Source organism: Periplaneta americana, chromosome 17 (genome assembly GCF_040183065.1).
Source record: "Periplaneta americana isolate PAMFEO1 chromosome 17, P.americana_PAMFEO1_priV1, whole genome shotgun sequence".
Classification (NCBI taxonomy): domain Eukaryota; kingdom Metazoa; phylum Arthropoda; class Insecta; order Blattodea; family Blattidae; genus Periplaneta; species Periplaneta americana.
In genome coordinates, this window is record NC_091133.1 from 48,047,962 (window position 1) to 48,061,613 (window position 13,652).

Here is a 13,652-nt window from a genome sequence, read left to right on the forward strand (position 1 = left end):
AATTTGTATCTTAATCCTAAGTTCGAACTAAAACCCACAAGTGTCATATGTTCATACATGCACAAATACCTTTCAGCACTACACTCATTTCGCTGTCAACTCACTCACTGCACTGGAACTACGACACATTTCACTAATACTATCCTGATTTCACTAACACTTCAAAAACATTTCACTGTTCAAATACTTTGCACTACCACTATAAACTATAAAACTTCACTGACACAACATACTTAACACTTCACTGACACAACACACTACTTGACTGATGCAACACTTCAAATAAAAAAAAAAAAACATCAATTAAACCCTTCACATAGTGTGTATAATATACTATCGTCTATTAGTAAAGTACTTGAGCCTATTTTAAATACATTGTTGCTTATTGGTAAAGCCTTTAGTAAGTCTGCAGGTAAAGCATTCCAGTCCCTAATAGTACGATTGTGAAAAGAAAACTTTCCAGTGTCCGTCCTCTGTCTTCTTTTCTCAATTTATATGAGTGGTATTTCCTTGAAGAGTAATTTGGCGGCTGCAACCTATTTTTTATTTCTCTCCAGGCAGGCTCACCTCTGTATGTTTTGAACATTGTACATAATCAAATTCGCGTTCTCCTGCCCGTGAGTGTGTCCCATTTTAACGGTAAATTATTACGACAACACTTGAGAGGCCGTTTTTTGAATCTTTTCCAATGTCTTAATATGTTTTAATCTGTAAGCATCCCAACATGCAGCACTATATTCAATTACTGGATGAACTAGTGATTTATATGCAATCTCATTGTATTTATCAGAGCCTTTTCTTAGTACTCTCAGTGTATTACGAAGCTCCCCTGTTGTAACGTCATATCGGAACTAAAATAACTTCTGCTTTAATTTCTGTAGAGATTTTATTTTATGTCTTTCCAAATGCTTCACATTGCTATAATGTATTGTGTAATATAAATTGTCTATAATGAGTGCAATATGCGAATAAAGATATGGAAAAAATAGTCGTTTTCAGCTATTATCGAAATGTGTGTAACTCTCTATAGTTCCGTTTTAAATAATAATAATATCGTCGTTGTTCCTGCAATAACTCCTATGTGCAAAATATAAATTTTTTCATTAGGAAGAAAAAAACACATTTATTCATCCTATGGCAGCCGTACATAGGAGACTGTGAATTCTTATATTTTCGAAAGAAAGAAATATAATTACATATAGGAGATTTTATTATTTGCTGTATCACTATTTAAGTTATTTAATACAGCAAAAATCTGAAAAATCGATAAATATGTCACATAGGAACAACGACGATATGAATTTTTGTAATTCATAATAAACTTAGATAGTCCTATTAAAGGATACAAAATATTACGTGAATTTGTTATGTAATATTTTAGTATCGCTACAAAATATGTTAATAAACGAAGCAAATGATGCAGTTGCGTTATTTCATTCGTTACGACAGGAAGCCCATTGTAAAAACACAGTCGTTTAATGCTTGCAGGTAACGTCGGTTGTAAAAAGCTACAGAGCCAGGTGGAAAATTGAACAAAACTTTAGTGACACAAAAGAACATACAGTGTACGATTCACAGTATTACTTGGTATGTTGGAACTGTGATTGCGTGTTATGACAGAACGTACTATAACAACAGGTTCATTATCCTTGTGGAATTTTAACGCAGTTTGATTAGCTTTGTTAACACGATACGAGTCTGGAACCAAAATTAGCAAAATGAAACTGTCCACTTTCCATTTCGCTATACAACTGTTTGTAGATACCGTCCACTGTAAGTATTAGTATTACCGTGGCTCTGAATTTACAGTACCTCGCAGTGTGGGTGAAACTGAGAGGAAAAAATAGTATAAGCTTTTATTTCATGTTGTAATAGGGACATCGGGCGATATTTTCAGAGTTCGTTTAAACTTTAGAACTAAATAATTCGAATGTATTTTTATTTTTAAGGCCGTGTTGGTTAATGATGTGAAATGTTCAACAACTCAACTCTTATCGTTACATCCATGCCAACAGGCTTGGAATTCAAACATTAACAATTTCATTTTACAGTGAAAATATTTGTAAACCATTCCTATAAAACGATCGATATTTGTAGCTTGACTTGCATACTTGCAAACGGCATAAAAACTTATTTACAGAGAGGTTTTCTGAGCTCGCCTTTGGACACACTTCATTGAGCTGCAGGAGATCTAGCTCTTTGTTAACGTTCGGTCCTTATCAGCTGACACTGAAACAGAGTATTTGCCTATTATGCCGGAAAGAAATAAGGCCGCTTGTAGCTCGTCATCAGTGTTGCCAATTTAGCCGTTTTCCAGCTAGATCTAGCGGTTTTAAGCACAGATAGTAGGACAAAAAATTAACTAGCCGTCAGCAGGTTTTTTTAGCTGTTTTGTTTCAATGTTTGGCGGAAACTGACTTTTTTTAAGTGTATGTTTCACTTTTGGAGCCAAATAGTCTGTTACTTTTTTTTTTTTTTTTGTCGGTGAGTGGCGATTTCTTTCAAATTCAAGTGAAGAGTTAGGTAGGGAAATATACGTGAGCCGTAATGAATTCCTTTCCGAACTAGAAGTTCAAAATAAATGTAGGCCTAATATACTTGTATGTTAAAATATTCCAATTTTTAATATAGAGAATAAATTTCTCTGCATATATTTTCTGATTTACTTAAGTGACAAATTGTGTAATTATTTTCATATGTTAAACCTAAAAAATTAATTAATATTAGAGGAGAAAATTCGCTCCAGCTTCGGGGATCGAATCCGGGTCTTTGGTTCTACGTATCAAGCGCCCTAACCACTGAGCTACGCCTAAGTTCAATCCACAGCACCGGTTCGAATCCCTCTACTCCAGTGTTTTTCCCTTTGTGGCCTAACTCCAAGTTTTACATGTTAACATTTTTTTTTATATTAAGTCAACTGCCATTACACAAGGAGCGCACTCAGTTGAGTGACTGGTGGCCGGGATTCCACAGTAATATGCACTGTTACTCGAAGAATCTACGTAAAGATTAATTGTTTTTGGTCCCACAGTACGGTAACAATTAATATTATTTGGAATCAGACCACTAAGGGAAAAACACTGAAGGAGAGGGATTCGATCCGGTGTTGTAGATTGAACTTCGGCGTAGCTCAGTGGTTAGAGCGCTTGGTAAGTAGAACCAAGGACCCGGGTTCGATCCACGGCGCCGGAGCGAATTTTCTCTTCTAATGTTAATTGTTACCGTAACAGACGTATTCTGTAGGACCAAAAAAATTTATCTCTACGTAGGTAGTACAAGTTTAAATTATTATACTATTTTCTATTAAATTTATTGACTGAACTGAAACGGCACATTTACAAAATAAAATAACCTACACCTGAAAAATATCTTAAAAGGTTTCAGGGAATTTATAATTCCATTGGCAACTGAAATGGGATTGGTCCAAGCCCTGATTACATATAGACTGTATCCGATTGACCATTCCTATGTTGTGAAATGGTAACCATAAGGGTTATAACGTGACATCTTTTAGAGTTGCCAGATGGCAGCAAAGTGAAATAATTAATCAAAGTGATTGCCTTCAAAGTCCATTAGGCTGATCAATCTGTTAACCTATATGTGATCAGAGATCCAACATAGAGGTTGAAGGTAGAACGATCATATAGTGAGCTGAACTTCGTTCTAACTTCATATCGCAATGTAGGTTGATAACTGATATGGTAAATGTTATCCTCGTAATTAAGGTCGGTCTTATTGTTATAGGACATGGGAAATGTTCTGACTATGAAGTTTCCGCACCAGTTCTGAATAAATTCGGCACCATTACAGAACAATTACACAAAATTGTATAGGGATGATGATATGTAATTTTATTTAAAAGTCTAGCCGTTTTATTGACAAATCTAGCGGCACTTTTGGTAGCAACTAACCAGATTGTTTTTGGAGTTGACAACACTGCTCGTCATACTACCACATTATACATAGAATTTTTATCTGAATCACCGTAATACCACAGTCACGAAGCTTGAGTTGATTTTTTTGCATTTCTCGCGATACAATGCTCCAAGCGGTTAGCAACTGAGAGTACTAGGAACAATAGTCTGTGCGATAGTAGCGATCCTTGTGGTTAGCATCTAAAGTTCAACTGTCACTGGATGCATATTATCTACGTATTGAGCTTCGTTACTGTATATACTAAACTGTGGTAATAGTCGTGGAGAAAGATCGAATTTTGTAGGTGGTATCAGGATTTCATCCACAAAGGCTTTTAATTTTTTTTTACTTTCTCATTATACAAAGTTCAAAGATGGAGTGCTGTGATGCTACAAAAAATACGAGTACGTTTTGAAATTGTCATAAATAATATCACTAGAGGTTTTCATTTCGTCGACTATTTCGCTCATGTAGGCCTTGCAGTACACAAATGCAATGAAGTGTAAAAATCCGTTAACTTTCAGTTAATCACAGCCATGTGTCACTGCATTATTTTCCATACCATATTGCCATTGGTCTTGTCGCTGACTGCAATTGAATGAAAAATGAATGAGGATCACCTTAATCGAATTATCAAGAAACTCAAAAATAGCATTCTGTATAAATTTCCTCAGCATCAAGGCAAGCAAGAAATTTATTTTATGGAATAGCACTTCTATAATAATAATAATAATAATAATAATAATAATAATAATAATAATAATAATAATAATAATAATAATAATAATAATAATAATAATATTGTATGGCAAGTTCCTACTAGAAGAAAACACTATGGTGAATGACGCGGAAGGAAAGTACCTGCCATTAAAAGAAATATTTTATTTTTATAAAAAAAATTAGCGCAACGTTAGCATAATTGATAGAGCATCGGAATTCAACGCTGGTAACCCGAATTCTAATCCCTGTGGCCCCAAGTGAAATTTGAGGTGAACAAAGACGGTGCTTCGTTGTAGTTTTCGTCGGGTACTCCCGTTTCTCCTACCGACATTTTAGCATTATTCCATTATCATACGGTGCTATGTAGTTCGCCTCCCATTGCGCATAGCGGACAGTGTCTACGGAGGCAAAAGTAACTAAAATGGAGACGCTCTGGTGAACGATGTAAAAGTACCTGTCACTGGAAAAAGAAAATATATAATAACAATTATTATTTCCATTACGGATATAAATACCAGGTATACATACTACTCCTACATAAAACAAAATTTAATACTTTCTTCACTCCATGCAGACTATGTATTTAGGAGTAGTGAAATTAGATGGTTCTGGTTGTATTTGTAAATACATATTTTCTTAAGATGCGTGTAATAGTAATACACGTTACAAGAGCGGTATGTTGACGTTTTCATGTTCGAGGAAAAGATTGAAAAAGCGAAACGTAGTTGAGCTTTTTTAATTTCCGAGAACATGAAAACAAACATACCGCTCGTGTATCGTACATTATTTTGTGCGAAGATCGTATATTATATACCTGAAAGATGAATTTCTAATTAGTTGCAATGAAATCTCTGTTTAATGACGGCAACTTCGAAAAACCAAAATATCTTTCTTCAACATTGTTGCTATAAAATGTTTTCTGTGTTTACTATACTCCAGCAGGCCATGATATACGTCTGTCTTTTTTCTCCCCAGTCTATATATGCGAAAAATTGTAACTTCAATGTTTACTCCAACCTCACACGTGAGGTAGTTTTGTAATTTAATGATGGAAATAATTAACTCAATCTAATAATAACCTATGAATAAATATAAAATAGGAGGATAAATATACAGAATTCAATTATCCAAATTTGCTTTATACAAAATATTTAATTACTTTTCAAAGTTTACATCACTAAAATTGAATCTATTTAGTGAATTAATTATATTAAAGGTAAGGATATATAGTAATTAAGCGTTTTATAGCCTACGTTAATTTGAAGCTTTACATACAGATGTGAAGCCTTTCTTTTAGGTCTACATCACAAAAAGGAAATTGTGTTTTTTTTTTTTCAATTTCTTCTTACGTATCATGTGTAAAACAGTTTTTACAATTTAGTTTCCTCTGAAAGTGAATTGCATCATTAGCGATATCAGTAATCGTGAAATATACGAAAATAAAGCAATCAAATCTGAAAGTTCTAAATGACGCCATGTCTACAGAAAGCAATTAGAACAGAAATTCGAAACAAAAATATAATTATTTTTCATAAAAAGTACGAGTAAGCTGAGTTTAATTTAATTTCTCCACTAAGTTAATGATACTGCTGATTCTATTTAATTTATTTTCTTTTCAAAACATACAGTAGCACAAATTCAATTTTGACATTTTTTTTCTGACTTAAGAGCAAAACACAGATTACGCTATTATTGAAATGAGTTAATTAAATCTTATTTTATATCAATATATCACGGCTTGTTGGATACGAAAGTAAAGCTGTAGATTTCGAATTGTAAATTTACGTAAAAAACCCTTGTCTCTGGTATTAATTCTCTGGTTCAATTAAATGTTATTACCCAAGTAGAAATTGGTGCGCTACACAATGGACCCATAATAATGATAATAATAATAATAACAATAATAATAAATAATAATAATGGTTTATATATTCTAGCAGAGTTAAGACCGTGAGGCCTTCTCTTCCACTCAACCAGAGGATAAAAATGAAATATGATAATATAATGTTAATACAAAAGAAAGATCATATTGACACAGAAAAATATGCGTAAGCCGGAGGATTATCGAATTTAAACACTTAATTTAAACGACAAATTAAATTATATGATTACTTTATAAATTAGTTACAATTGTGTTTTATAAAATAAGATGTTTGACGTTGGGCTTGAAAGCATTTTAGGTCGGGCAGCCCCTAACGTCTGCAGGTAATGAATTCCAAGAACGGAAAGTTTGAAGTGTGCGTGAACTTGTCCTGTTATCCAATTCGTCCGTCCATCCATCCGTCCCCGTCTTTCCGTCCATACACACTACTAAAGCCAAGGACGCCTCTGAAAATATTATACAAACATAGAATATTCCATTCTGAATAAAGTAGTATTTAAATCTCATATGCTTCACTTCATTACAGTATACGTGTGTTTGTGGTGGAGGGCAAATCAATTGCCTTTCGTCCGAATAATAATCAGTGATCAAGATTTTTGTATTTTAAGTTTGCCTTGTACGCAGAAGTATACTCTCAATATTCGGTTGAAATTTCACACCTAGTTCAATAGGAGGGAAGCAAAAGGAAGAAAGGAAAGAGATGACAAGTGAAGCAAAGGAAAATGAAGGGAAAGTGAGAAAAGAGGAGAGGAATAGAGGGAAGAGAAAAGAATGAACGGAATAGGAGAGAAATGAAAGAGAAAGGAAGGAAAGGAAATAGAATGGATGGAAAGAAAAAGGAAGGAAGGAAATTAAAAGAAGACGAGCGAAAAAGAAGGCAAGAAAAGGAAGGAAAAGAAGATAAGGAAAGAAAGGAGAAAACAAGGAAGGGAAAGCTAAGACAAGGAAATTGAAATAAAGAGAAGACAAGGAATGAAACAGAAACAGAATACAAGGAAAGGAAAGATAAGACAAGGAAATGAAAAGAAAGATAAGACAAGGAATGGAAAAGAGAAGACAATAGAAGGAACGAAAAGGAAGTAGAAGACGTGAAATGGAAAGGAATGAGAAGACGAGGAAAGGAAAAGTTGGAGGAAGAGGAAGATGGGAAGTGGTGGGGAGGGAAGAGGAGGAAAGAGGGGAAGGGGAGGTGAAGGAGATGGCAAACGGGGGTGAAGGAGATGGGAAGGGGAGTTCAAGGAGAAGGATAGGAGGGGAGGGGAGGTGAAGGAGAGGGATAGGAGGGAAGGGGTGGTGAAGGAGAGGGATAGGGGAAGGGGAAGGGAAGAAAAGGAATGGAAAGGAAAGGAATGAAAAGACATGAAAAGTAAAGGAAAGGGATGGTATGGGGTGGGATCGAAAGGAAAGCAATGAGGAGACATGGAAAGGAAAAGAAAGGAAAGGAAAGGGATGGTATGGGATGGGATGGAAATCAAAGGAATGAGGATACAGGAAAAGGAAAGAAGGAAAGGAAAGGAAAGGAAAGGAAAGGAAAGGAAAGGAAAGGAAAGGAATGGTATGGGATCGAAAGGAAAAGAATGAGGAGACAGGAAAGGAAAGGAAAGGGATGGTATGGGATGGGATCGAAAGGAAAGGAATGAGGAGACAGGGAAAGTAAAGGAAAGGAATGGTATGGGATGGGATCGAAAGGAAAGGAATGAGGAGACAGGAAAGGAAAGGAGACAGGAAAGGAAGGGAAGGAAAGGAAAGGAAAGGAAAGGAAAGGAAAGGAAAGGAAAGGAAAGGAAAGGAAAGGAAAGGAAAGGAGAGGAGAGGAGAGGAGAGGAGAGGAGAGGAGAGGAGAGGAGAGGAGAGGAGAGGAGAGGAAAGAGTAGACATGGGTGGAAAAGAGAATAGAAAGATAAAGAGGGAAGAAATGTGTATGAGGAAGTGGAAAAGAAGCGAAGTGAGAGAAGAAAAGAGGAAGGAGGTGATGGAAGATAAGGAAGAGGTGAAGATGAGCAGGGAAGAAGAATATGAGAAAATCTTAAGTTGAAAGAAAGATCTAGCACGAAAATAAAAAGAAACCGAAAAGTGGAGTGTGGTTGAAGAAAGAACTGAAGAAATAGAAGATAAAAATAGAACAAGAAAGATGTATGATATGAGTTGTGATTTTATCTTCTACTGAATTTAAAGCTACAGTTTATGGGCTTCACGGCGTTGTACACAATCCACCCCAGCAGAAATGTACCTAGCTTTTAATACGACTTCGAGATCAAGAGATGTGTGTGCTGTAATTACTGAAGTAATGCGCTGAAGCACTTAACCTGAAAATCCGTAATGCAGTGGAACTGTCGTCATGCCAGGAGCACGGTGCTCTGGGGGGAAATGTGTACGAATCCAGTACGACAGTACAGGGACAGATATCCGAACGAGAAGCCATCGGCATGCACGTCTTAATGTTCAGTAACTGTCCATTGTAATTGTGGCTGCAAATGTCACTACCAGTAGAGGTACATAAAGTTCATAAAGAGGCGGGCATTTCCATTAGGAGCAACGTACTCCGCTCATTAACGGAAATGAAGGTGCAGCTGTACTCAGAAGCCTTTATCGACGAAACACTTAAGTTGCTAACATCGAATAGATGGACAGATTTATAATTTTCTAAAACAGGTATGGACGTGACCTAAATATCTAAATATTTCAATATAAAATTTAGGGACTTTATCACAGTCTGGTATATACAGTCACGAAGCTTGAGTTTTGAGGGTGCTAGGAACAATAGACTGTGTAGGTACTATTTCGTATTGTCTGTAATGAGGCGATAGTAGCGATCCTAGTGGTTAGCAACTATCTATGGATGCATTTATTACGTATTGAGCTTCGTGACTGTATATACTAGTCTGTGACTTCTGGTATCGATTTATTTCCCTTCGCGTCCACGTCGAACACAACGCTGCCAGAAAAGCAATTGTAAAAAAAACCTTAAGATAGTTTACTGTTATGTTTAGATATCTTGGCAGGTGTTAAGTGAAAACATTTGAGTAGGGGTAATGTGGATGAGTCAGTTTCTCAGCATATTTAGTGAGGCATGAGGGGAATGAGGAGAACTGCACGCAAGCTGACGTACGTTATAGCTATGTTGAAAAACATTGGTCACGTACCTGCACTCCATAGGCGATCACGAAAGCGTATATGATCACTGTTGTTTTAGTCATGAGAATAAAACAATTTATGTTGTGCTTACGAATCCATACGTTATAAAAGAGTAATATATTTTATGTTGTGCCTATGAATGCATACGTCAGATCTGCTTGTTAAAGAGAATAATACAGTTTATGTTGTGCTTATGAATATGTACGTGATCAATGCTTCTTAAAAGAATTATATTATATTATAATTTAATAAAGCCACAGAAGAATGGCAGAATAAAATAGCAACCGGCATAAATATAGGGACGACATTATTGAAGTCCATGCTTTTTGCTGACGATCAGATCTTGATGGCAGAATCGGAGGATGACTTACAGATGACAGCTTATCAACTACAATTAATCGAAAAATATAATTTTTAAATTTATAATCATAAAACAAAAACAATGGCCTTTGAAGGAGTTGATCACAGAAGATATAAAATTGTTTTAAATCATGGAATCATAGAAACAGGTGTCCTCATGTAACTATTTAGGCTGCAATATATCATACTTAAAAGAACAAGACGTCAAAAATAAAATGATGTGTGGAACAATACGAAGGACCTTAAAAAATAAAACACGACGTTCAACACAACTAAAATTTTATACAATGTTAGCTGCCCCATTATTAACCTATGGTTCAGAAAATTGGTCTATAAACCGAGCAACTAAAAAGAAAGTTGAAACCAGCAAAATGAAATCCCTTCAAAGTGTTGCTGGTCTCACTCTTTTAGATCATCAAAGAACAAAAATATACAACTAAATATTTTTAATTTGACTGAGAAAATACAACAACAAAATCATAATTGGTACCAAAATATAATAAGAATGGATGGCGACCGGTTGCCTAAAGCCTAGATCATATATGTAATAGATAACTCCTCGCTACGTTAAAATCGGCAGCACTTTGAAGAGAACAACCGCCAGGATCGCCACCCGTCCACCGTAAACGAACACGAGATGGCAGCACAGTCGCTAATGCAATTCAAATGAGTATTATGACGTGACTCCTTGTGTAACAACTAGATGGCAGCGTAGTAAACCTGACAAATGTTAACCTCAAAGCGTATAACCCCGACATATCTGTTACATAATGATCTAGGCCTAAAGTAGTCTAATACTGAACTGTGAACCAAGAGGACACAGAAATATTGGTAGACCAAGAACAAGATGGATAGACAACATAAACTTTGAAGACGGAACATGCCAATAGGCCTAATCCCTGTGGATGATGATGATGATGATGATGGTGATGATGATAATGAAGATGTTGTGGTTATAAATGCATACGTTAACAATTTTGTTTTTCAGAGAATTTAGAAAATTTCGTATGCATGTGCACTTTGTTACATCTCCGTCTCTCGTGTAACAGAACAGTGGATATTGAGTGCAGAGATTCAGCTGCAGATTTATATTCTTCTATTAAAATCCGACATTTATGAGTCTGATGTAAGATATAAATTTAATATAATTTGTAGGCAGTCAGTAAATGTAAAATGCAGATTTAGAGACATCTAAGCATTTTGAGCCAACTGTGTAGCTCAGGCAGTAGCTAGTTAAAATCGTGAATCGAGACTGTCTTCAAACGTGAGTTCAAATATTGCTTGTTCTGATGTCTGATTGTGTTTCTTCCGAGGTTTTCCCACTTGTAAGGCGAATATATGATTTGAGGCTTTCTCGGCGCTAGTTATCTATAACAGTTTCGCGGGCTATCAGCCGGGTCAAGTTGTTAACGTGACTCGGATGATAGTCCGCGAAACTATTATAAATGTAAGGAGAATGTCGGGTATTTCCATGATGGTTCCTCGGTCTCACTTTCCAAATACTGTCTCGCTATCACAATTCCACCTTACTTACTTACACATGACTTTTAAGGAACCTCCAGGTTCAGAGCCGCTCTCACATAAGCCTGCCATTAGTCCCTATGCTGTGCAAGATTAATCCACTCTCTATCATCATATCCCACATCCATCAAATCCATTTCAATATTATGCTCCCATTTACGTCTCGGCCTCCCCAAAGGTCTTTTTCCCTCCGGTCTCCCAACTAACATTCTATATGCATTTCTGGATTCACCCATACGTTCTACATGCCCTGCCCATCTCAAACGTCTGGATTTAATGTTACTAATTACAGTGCGTGCAGTTCTGCGTTATGTAACTTTCTCCATTCTGCTGTAACTTCATCCCGCTTAGCCCCAAATATTTTCAAAAGAACCTTATTCTCAAACACCCTTAATTTATGTTCCTCTCTCAAAGTGAGAGTCCAAGTTTCACAATCATACAGAACAACCGGTAATATAACTGTTTCATAAATTCTAACTTTCAAAATTTTCACAGCAGACTAGATGATAATTTCTCAACCGAATAATAACGGGCATTTCCCACATTTATTCTGCGTTTAATTTCCTCCCGAGCGTCATTTATATTTGTTACTATTGCTCCAAGATATTTGAATTTTTTTACTTCTTCGAAGGATAAATCTCCAATTTTTATGTTTCAATTTCGTACAATATTCTAGTCACGAGACATAATCATATACTTTGTCTTTTTCGGGATTTACTTCCAAATCTATCGCTTTACTTCTTCAAGTAAAATTTCCGTGTTTTCACCTACGCTACCTAACTCCGCAATTGATACTGCATAGTATAATAACCTTTATCTATACTAATAATAAATCTGTAGCCAAAATTTGTCTGGTAATTTTCGGTTTTCCAAAAGTAATAGGTGTTAACACGTATAATTAACCAATTAACCATCCTGAAACCGAAAATCGCTTTTTTGCAATTTTTGTCTGTCTGTCTGTCTGGATGTTTGTTACCTTTTCACGCGATAATGGCTGAACCGATTTATATGAAAATTGGAATTTAAATTACGTTCGTTGTAACTTAGATTTTAGGCTATATGACATTCAAAATACTTTATTTAAAAGGGGGGTTATAAGGGGCCCTGAATTAAATAAATCAAAATATCTCGCTTATTAATGATTTTTGTGACAAATGTTACATAACAAAAGTTTCTTTAAAAATGATTTCCGATAAGTTTTATTCCAAGCAAAATATTGATAGGACTAATATTTAAGGATATACAAGAGTTTTAAAATAACAATGCAATACATTTTCACCGCCGCATCAGATTATAGCGTCGTTGTTCCGTAGCTCCTATGTGCAAAACATAAAATTTTTCAGTAGGAAGAAAAAACAGATTTATTCATTCTATGGCAGTGGTACATAGGAGATCGTGAATTCTTACATTTTCGAAAGAAATGTAATTATATATAGTAGATTGTATTATTTGCTGTATAACTATTTCAGTTATTTAATAGAGCAAAAATCTGAAAATCTATATGTCACATAGGAGTTATTGCAGGAACGACAACGATGGCTATAATGAAATTAAAACAAATGACTCCGTCTATTTAAGGCGGCCTTGACGTTTATCAATATTATCATTGCATTATCTCTGGACCAAAATGATCGAATTTTAATTATTTAAATACAATTTAAATTAAGTAACATATTAAACGATTTATCCTTCTGTCAAACAGGAATGTTCCCTGGACCAGATGTCCTATTTTAATTATGTAATTACTTTATATTTATTTCTAACAAGTGCAGCGGAGTGCACGGGTACAGCTAGTGTAAAATAATACGTTATAGAGTCTTAATAGAAAAGTACGAAATATTTTGCTCGGAGAATTATTGAACTAAACTTTTGCCACAGAAAAGGCTGTAATTATTTTCTTTAAATGCCGTCTGAACATACTATAGATAGACAAAGGACACACACAGTAGAAAGGACATGAATTTTCATTTCAATGTTGACAATAGAACCCAATAACGTTGGATTTGTATCTGTAAATGCTACTGCTCGAACAATAGTCTAACTTGTGATTTAACAATTCTTAATTTAATTTTTTTTAGGGGGACGATCATGCCTTTTTAGTCTACTTACCATACAGTAG